Source organism: Protopterus annectens, chromosome 12.part0, assembly GCF_019279795.1.
Source record: "Protopterus annectens isolate FY-2018-M chromosome 12.part0, PAN1.0, whole genome shotgun sequence".
Lineage (NCBI taxonomy): Eukaryota > Metazoa > Chordata > Ceratodontiformes > Protopteridae > Protopterus > Protopterus annectens.
In genome coordinates this window covers 950,150,469-950,157,295 of record NC_056746.1, presented here as the reverse complement: position 1 = coordinate 950,157,295, position 6,827 = coordinate 950,150,469, and the positions used below count along the sequence as shown (strand labels likewise).

General features: G+C 38.7%; 1 protein-coding gene across 3 annotated transcripts in view; it reads right to left on the bottom strand.

The window, feature by feature from the left end:
* ZNF831 (zinc finger protein 831) overlaps positions 1-6,827 on the bottom strand; it is a 1,505,884-nt gene that overhangs the window by 365,806 nt on the left and 1,133,251 nt on the right. The gene's annotated exons all lie outside the window — the stretch shown is intronic.

Here is a 6,827-nt window from a genome sequence, read left to right as displayed (position 1 = left end):
TCTGACTTTTAGAAGATAACCAGACTGCACATCTCTACTGACAATGAGAACATGACATTTTGCTTAGTTATCTGACTGCACTTTTTCTGAAAAAAAAAAAGTTACAGTTCATGATAGTTTGCAAAAGATCATTGAGATAGCTGTCAGTGGCCTTTTATTTACATTATTTCATATTAAAGAACTCTGCTATGCCAGTCCAGTGATGAAGACATAAATAATTTGTCTTTACTACAAGTATCCCGAATTGAAGAGCAAGCCTAAATTGCCAAAGCATTTACCAGTTCAGAAAATAAATGAGCTTCAAGGGAAAAAATACCCTTCTCAAGCAATGTGAGTTGTTGTTGTGTCTTTCGGCTTTTCCCGGTTAGGGGTCGCCACAGCGGAACTCCGGTCCGCTAATGATTGCCAGTAGATTTTTATGTGCCGAGTTTCCAGCTCTGACGCACAACCTTCAACGAAGGTACGCCCATTCACGCATGTCCCCACACAGAAGACGCTTTAGCTGGGAATCGAACAGGACAATAGCTCCAATTCTGGTCTATCCCCTTGGGAAGGCATGGTGGGAGTGAGTAAGAGCACCCAGGATCTTTAACAAACACTGGTAGAATAGTGCATTCACAACAGTATCATTACAAGCAGACAGTCAAACAGAGGAAGAAATCCAAATGCAAGGGAAGAGTTACCTAAATTGAAGAGCAAGCCTAAAGTGCCAAAGCATTTACCAGTTCAGAAAGAAATGAGCTTCATGGGAAAAGATGCCCTTAAGCAACGTGGGTATAGTTCCAGTTCTGGTCTATCCCCTTCAGAAGGCAGAGTGGGAGTAGATAAAAAAATGGCCTATTGTTTTACTGAGACATTATGGAAAATGCATACACAGGTGCGCACACACCTGCATACACATGCACACATACACCATACTGAGCACACACTATTTAATGTGGGATGCTTTGTCCCCTCTCACCCCATACAGACAGCTCTTCTAATTCTGAAATCACCATTGCCATGGAAGATTAACATAAGTGGCCCTTGGAATTTGACAACCACTGCAACACGGACAACTCCATACTCCTTGTTACATTGTGCACTTTAAATTCCCATATATTACACTCACATTAATATCCATGACATAAACACACTACATTAACACTACACATCTTACCATGCACAATGCACTTTAAAGCATACTCACTTTCAAACATCAATTCACACAAAATACATTTCAACACTTGTGCACTACATCTCACAAACCCAGGAGATGGAACACTATCAGTTAGAGTGAATGCATTGATACTAGTACCCTTTTCAGACATGACCTGAGAAAAATGGAGGTAAATAGAGTGCAAATATATTTGTAAGAGTTCTAGCACATGCAATTATTAGTTAAAAAGGTGTCATATGAGTAATCAATAGTTTACATTTAATGGGTAGATACAGAAAAACAGCAATAGTTGAGCATTAAATGTCATATTAGGTAAATATTATATATATATATATATATATATATATATATATATATATATATATATATATATATATATGTGTGTGTGTGTGTGTGTGTGTGTGTATGTATATGGATCTGCCTGGTATTATCGAATTTTCACTTACCCGAAAATCAGATATACGAGTCAACTTTGCCAAAAACTTAGTTTCACGAACACCTGCATCACTGCAGTTTTACTCCGGGAAATGAACCACTCGGCCACTATGGTGAACTTTGCCCTTTTCCCCACTTGGAGTTGGTATATTTAGTTAGGGGGGGTGTAGGTTTGGTTTGCTTTGGTTCATTTACTTTGTCATGGTGGTTAGTTTTCAGGAGTAAAACTGCAGCGATCCGGGTGTTTGTCAAACTAAGTTTTTGGCGAAGTCGTCTCGTGCATCTGATTTTCAGATAAGTGAAAATCCAATAATACGTAGTAGACCCATATATATATATATATATATATATATATATATATATATATATATATATATATATATATAAACACTTTTTAGAGATGCATTGTATACAAAACAGCAGAGGCATTTTCATTTTAGTGTTCACTCTGGAAGAAATACAATATGCTCAAATGAAGATGCAGCCCAGTGTAAAAACAAATCTGCCTAAGTAAAATTAACAAAAGAAAGATTAGAGAGAATGTGCCTTTACAAATACATGCATTTAATAATTACATGAATATGCTTTTTTATCACAAGTTTAGAAACACAGACAGAATTTTAGCCTTTGTCAGTAAAGCATGTGTATAGGAGTAGGGTCTGTTGAAACGTTCTGTTAAGACATTTCCTAAAAGACAGAATCGAGTTCATTGTTTAATTTGTTTTGGAAGAAAGTCCCAGTTTGCAGGGCCTATTCTGGAAAACTTTTTTCTCCTGTGGTTTTATGAAAGTTAGGTTGAGAGTGTGTAAAAAATTGGTTAGTCAGTTTCACTACAAATGTCATAATGTGATGACCTGCAAATAAGAGACAAGGAAGTAAGAGACAAGTAAGGCAGTAGCTGACCGTGAACAGACTTCCAGCTAAGGAAGCAAGTAGGAAGGTGGCACATGCAGTGAGTGGGAACCAGTTAGCTTTCTTTAGTACTCAGCAGTGATATTTGGTTCCTGGGGACAGGTGGATGAATTTGCAAATAGCATTGACTGTAGTTTGTCAGATGTGTGTGTTTTAGGAGGAGTTAAGTTAGTATGCATGAGAACACATTCCAGTCTCTGGATGAGAACAATGCTGGCTATAGCAGTGCACAATTGGAGAGTCAGGTACTTAGAAACTGAATAGGAGGCCTTAGGTTGTAGGGTAACCTTACTGCATATCATTACAGTAACTATACTTGATGTACATCCTCTTATTACTGTATTTGGAATTGCTAGTCTTAATTTCTTCAGCTTCATGTACATGAATTTAACTCCTACCCTTGCATCGGTCTGTACTTTGTTTGTTTAACCACTGTTACCCACATAGCTGCAAATGTCTTTGCAGTTCATACTACTCTTAGTTGCCACCTCCTTAGTCTGGAATGCATTTTCTTTCTGCTTCTTTGCATAAGTCTCTCCAGTAATATTTTGTTCAGTAGTTTCATAGGTTCATAGGTGTGTACTAGGCTAATGGCCCTGGGGCCTTTATAAGCCTAGCGGATAGAAGTGCCCTGGCATCGTTAAACCCAGTGTTAGTTCCCACTGCCTCTATCAAATAGAACCACTGGAGTGATCCCCTGGGTGAACTTTCTGTTTCCCATCCACTCATCAAGATTTCTCTTGAAGAGGGCTAGTGAGGTGCTCTGCTTGACAGAGCATGGGCAGTCTCTGGATTATGAACCTGTCATTCCAGCATGTTCTGTTGATTGTGGTAATGAGGTTGAGGTCTCTGGAGCATGTGGTGCAGAAGGATTGGGATTTCTTTAGATGTACCATTTCTAACAGAGCTGGGTCAGACATGGCTTTGTAAGTCAAGCAGAGATCACCTCTTAGTAGACGATATGAGACAGAGAATAGCTGGTGTTTTTTTTTTAGTCTGTCTGCCTAGGACATGTGTTTAAGGCCTAGGATCCTCTATGTGAGGTACTTTTGTGGCCTCTCCAGCTCTTGCAGGTGGTGTCTAGTGAGGTACATGCCAAATGAGGCATTATACTCGATGATTGATCTAATGAGGGAAGAGTAGAGAGAGATGATGACCTCTTTCTTCCTGGATGCAAAACCCTTGTAATGAGATGTGCCACATAGAAGGACTTTGTGGTGGTCGAAGGAGAAGCTGCAGTCAACCTGTGTCCCCAGATCTCTTATAATGCCTTCAGTGTTTAGTGGGCTCCCATCGATGTGGTAATTAGTGGGAACTGAGTTTTTCCCAAAGGGGATGATGACACATTTTTTGGCATTAAGCTTATGGCCATGGTTTTGACACCAGTCATTGGTGTCAGTGAGGCCTTTCTGTAGGATGTCTGCATCACTTGGAGAGTTAATAATGGCTCCCAGCTTGCAGCCGTCTGTGAATTTGGTCAGCCAGAGTCCCTCCGTGTTGGCCTGGACTTCTGAGAAGTAGATGGCAAACAGGAGAGGACTCAGGATTGATCCCTGTAGGACACCACTCATGACTGGTCGGCAGTCTGACTTGGAGTCCACTACTTTCACACTGTGGGTTTTATCTGTGAGCCAATTTGCAACTCACCTAATGATACAGGGGTTGATGCCTAGTTGTGTTTTCTATTCTTCTCTTGTTACTGATCTAGTTCTTCATGCTTATAACCTAATTGGTCTGCCCTCATACTAATTTATCATTAATTGTTACTTTTCACTTTTTGTTCTTTGTTCTTGTTTGACTTACTTTTGACTTTGTATTGCTTTCCTGATTTTTTTAGTATTGAAAGAGATCATTTGTTTTCCCTCACAGTATGGAGCTGGAAAGAGATGTAGTTTCACAAGATTTTCCTGACCAGCACTTTGCAAAAACAGGTGGCTATATTTACTTGGTTTTGCTATCCAGTCAGCATGCCTTATTGTTTTTTCACCAGAGTAATAGAAACTACATATTTACACACATCACTTTTGCAGATTAAATTGAGCTTTACTAAGTGGATGTCAAAGACTCTGCTTGGAAGATGAACAGAGTAGCAGTGACCCAGTACTAATAGAGTAGCCACTAATAAAATAATAACAATGGATATGCTTGCTACATCAGTGATGTATGATTCCTTGTATTCCTGTTATTCTTACTATACATTTTTCAAGAGTTTAAAGCAAAACATTACTGATGTTGAAACATCCCTGATGATTTGACTTAAGAAAATAAGCAAATCAAGCAGTTATATGAGTTTGAGATAAAGTAAGCAAAAATGAAATGCAACATAAATGGATTGACGCTGTCCATTTACAGGAACCCCACTACAAAAACACCTCAATGGCCTACCACCTCTTCAAGTCATACCTGAAAATGGGCAAAATGCTTATTCGACTTACCATGTTAAGCACATATAATTGACCTCATGGACTTAAGTTATTGTATTATGTGCTTAAGTCTAGAAGGGTTGATAGGAAATCACAGCTTCATTGCCACACCTACACCAATGGAAAAAAGCTTTTTCCCAGGCAAGATACATGATATTCAAGACCTTTATAAGCTAAGCAGAAAGCAGGTCAGAAATGAACAACTCTGGCAGTCGTGTCCAATTGTAGCTTATAAAACAAGCCCAGGATACATCTTAAGACTGGCAGATGAATAGATGTGTGGTCAAATTAAAGAGAGAAAAGTAGATTAAGTAACATAACTGATAATGTCGTACTAGTACTCCATGAGAAAAAGAAGCATTTAATTCAAGGGCAACATCAACTACCTTTCATCTGTTCTGTGCTTGAAATGAGTAACTTGTATATTAGCAGTCACTCATTTTAGTATTGCATCATTGGCAGCATATTTTGTGTGTTAGAATGTGTGTATCCCTTCCCCCTCTGCCTAAACAATTATATACGATATGAAATAAAAAGCTTAATTTTACATTAACCTTCGGCATATTAAATCCAGAAACATATTGTTAGCTGGCATAGACAAAGCCAGCTGATAGTATATACTTATAAATCTATCTACATATATATTTTTTGTTATGTTACTTATGTAATTTCTCAATGTTCTTTGTCCTGTATGAAGTTATTATTTTCTGTCTGTCTTGATGTGGAGCTTTTCTCCCCAGGCCTCCACTGAAAACAGGTAATCACTACACAGTCGAACTTTCCTAGTTACCAAATGTGCAATAAAATAAATGACTATATCTATTTTATAGCTAATGCATAAGACAATAGCTTTATTCAAATATTACTAGAATAGGACTTTGCAATAGTCTTAGGTATACTCAATTCAGAAATATATTCTTCATGGGAGTAGCATGTGTACTGTACAGCAAATGAATAAAAAATAAATATTTTACTAATTAATCAGTTAATTAATTTTGTGACCTCATAAATAAGTTGTATAACTAGAAGAAGAAGTCAGTATTAGAAGAGATGTCAAGAAACACAGCAGATTTCCAGTGTTAGTTGTAAGCTTTATTATTACACTTTTACGCACCTTGCTTCCTGGTGGCATGAATTCTCTGTGAGCTATACACCCATTCATTCTTCTTAGGGTAGGAACTGTTCCCACCCAATTAATTCCCATGAGGTGAGAGCCAAATGCAAAGAGCCATCATCCTGGCAGCCATTTTTAGGAGTGTGGCCTAACCTCAATCCTGGTGGTGATATGAGCTCTGTGTCACCACAGAGGGATTTCCTGTGTCTTTGATATGAAGGCTGGCTCCTTGGCAGACCCAGCCATATCTCTTCCCTCCCATGGCAACTTCTCGTGGAAGCAGCCTACACCAAGCCACTGGAGCTCCAGGTAGTGTAAGGGGGTAGAGCCAGACCAACCCTTCCCTCCAGGCAAGGACAGCAATGCAAGTTGTGCATATTTTAACTATTCTTCTCGGCTCTTCCAGCCTCTTGAGCCACTAATCAGTCTTGGGTCATATGGGTCACAGTCAGAGCTTTATCCCTTTGCTCCATAGAATCAGGTTAATGTTACTAGTAAACTTTTGTTCTGAGACCTAACCAGCTGCCAGACAGTAAAATATTTCTGCTTATTACTTTCTAACACTGACCATGACTCCAAATCTATAGGAAATGGCCTAACATGAGAAAGAAGAGGGAAGCCTTCCTTTGAGAGAATTTAGGTCAGGCTATCCCAAAATGCTGGATGCCAGGTTTCATGTTTGTGACTAACTATGCTGAAATACTCTTTAATTATGAAACATGACCATTTAATTCACAATGCTTTTTATACCTAAGTGTTTTAATACTACAAAATTGATGTGTTC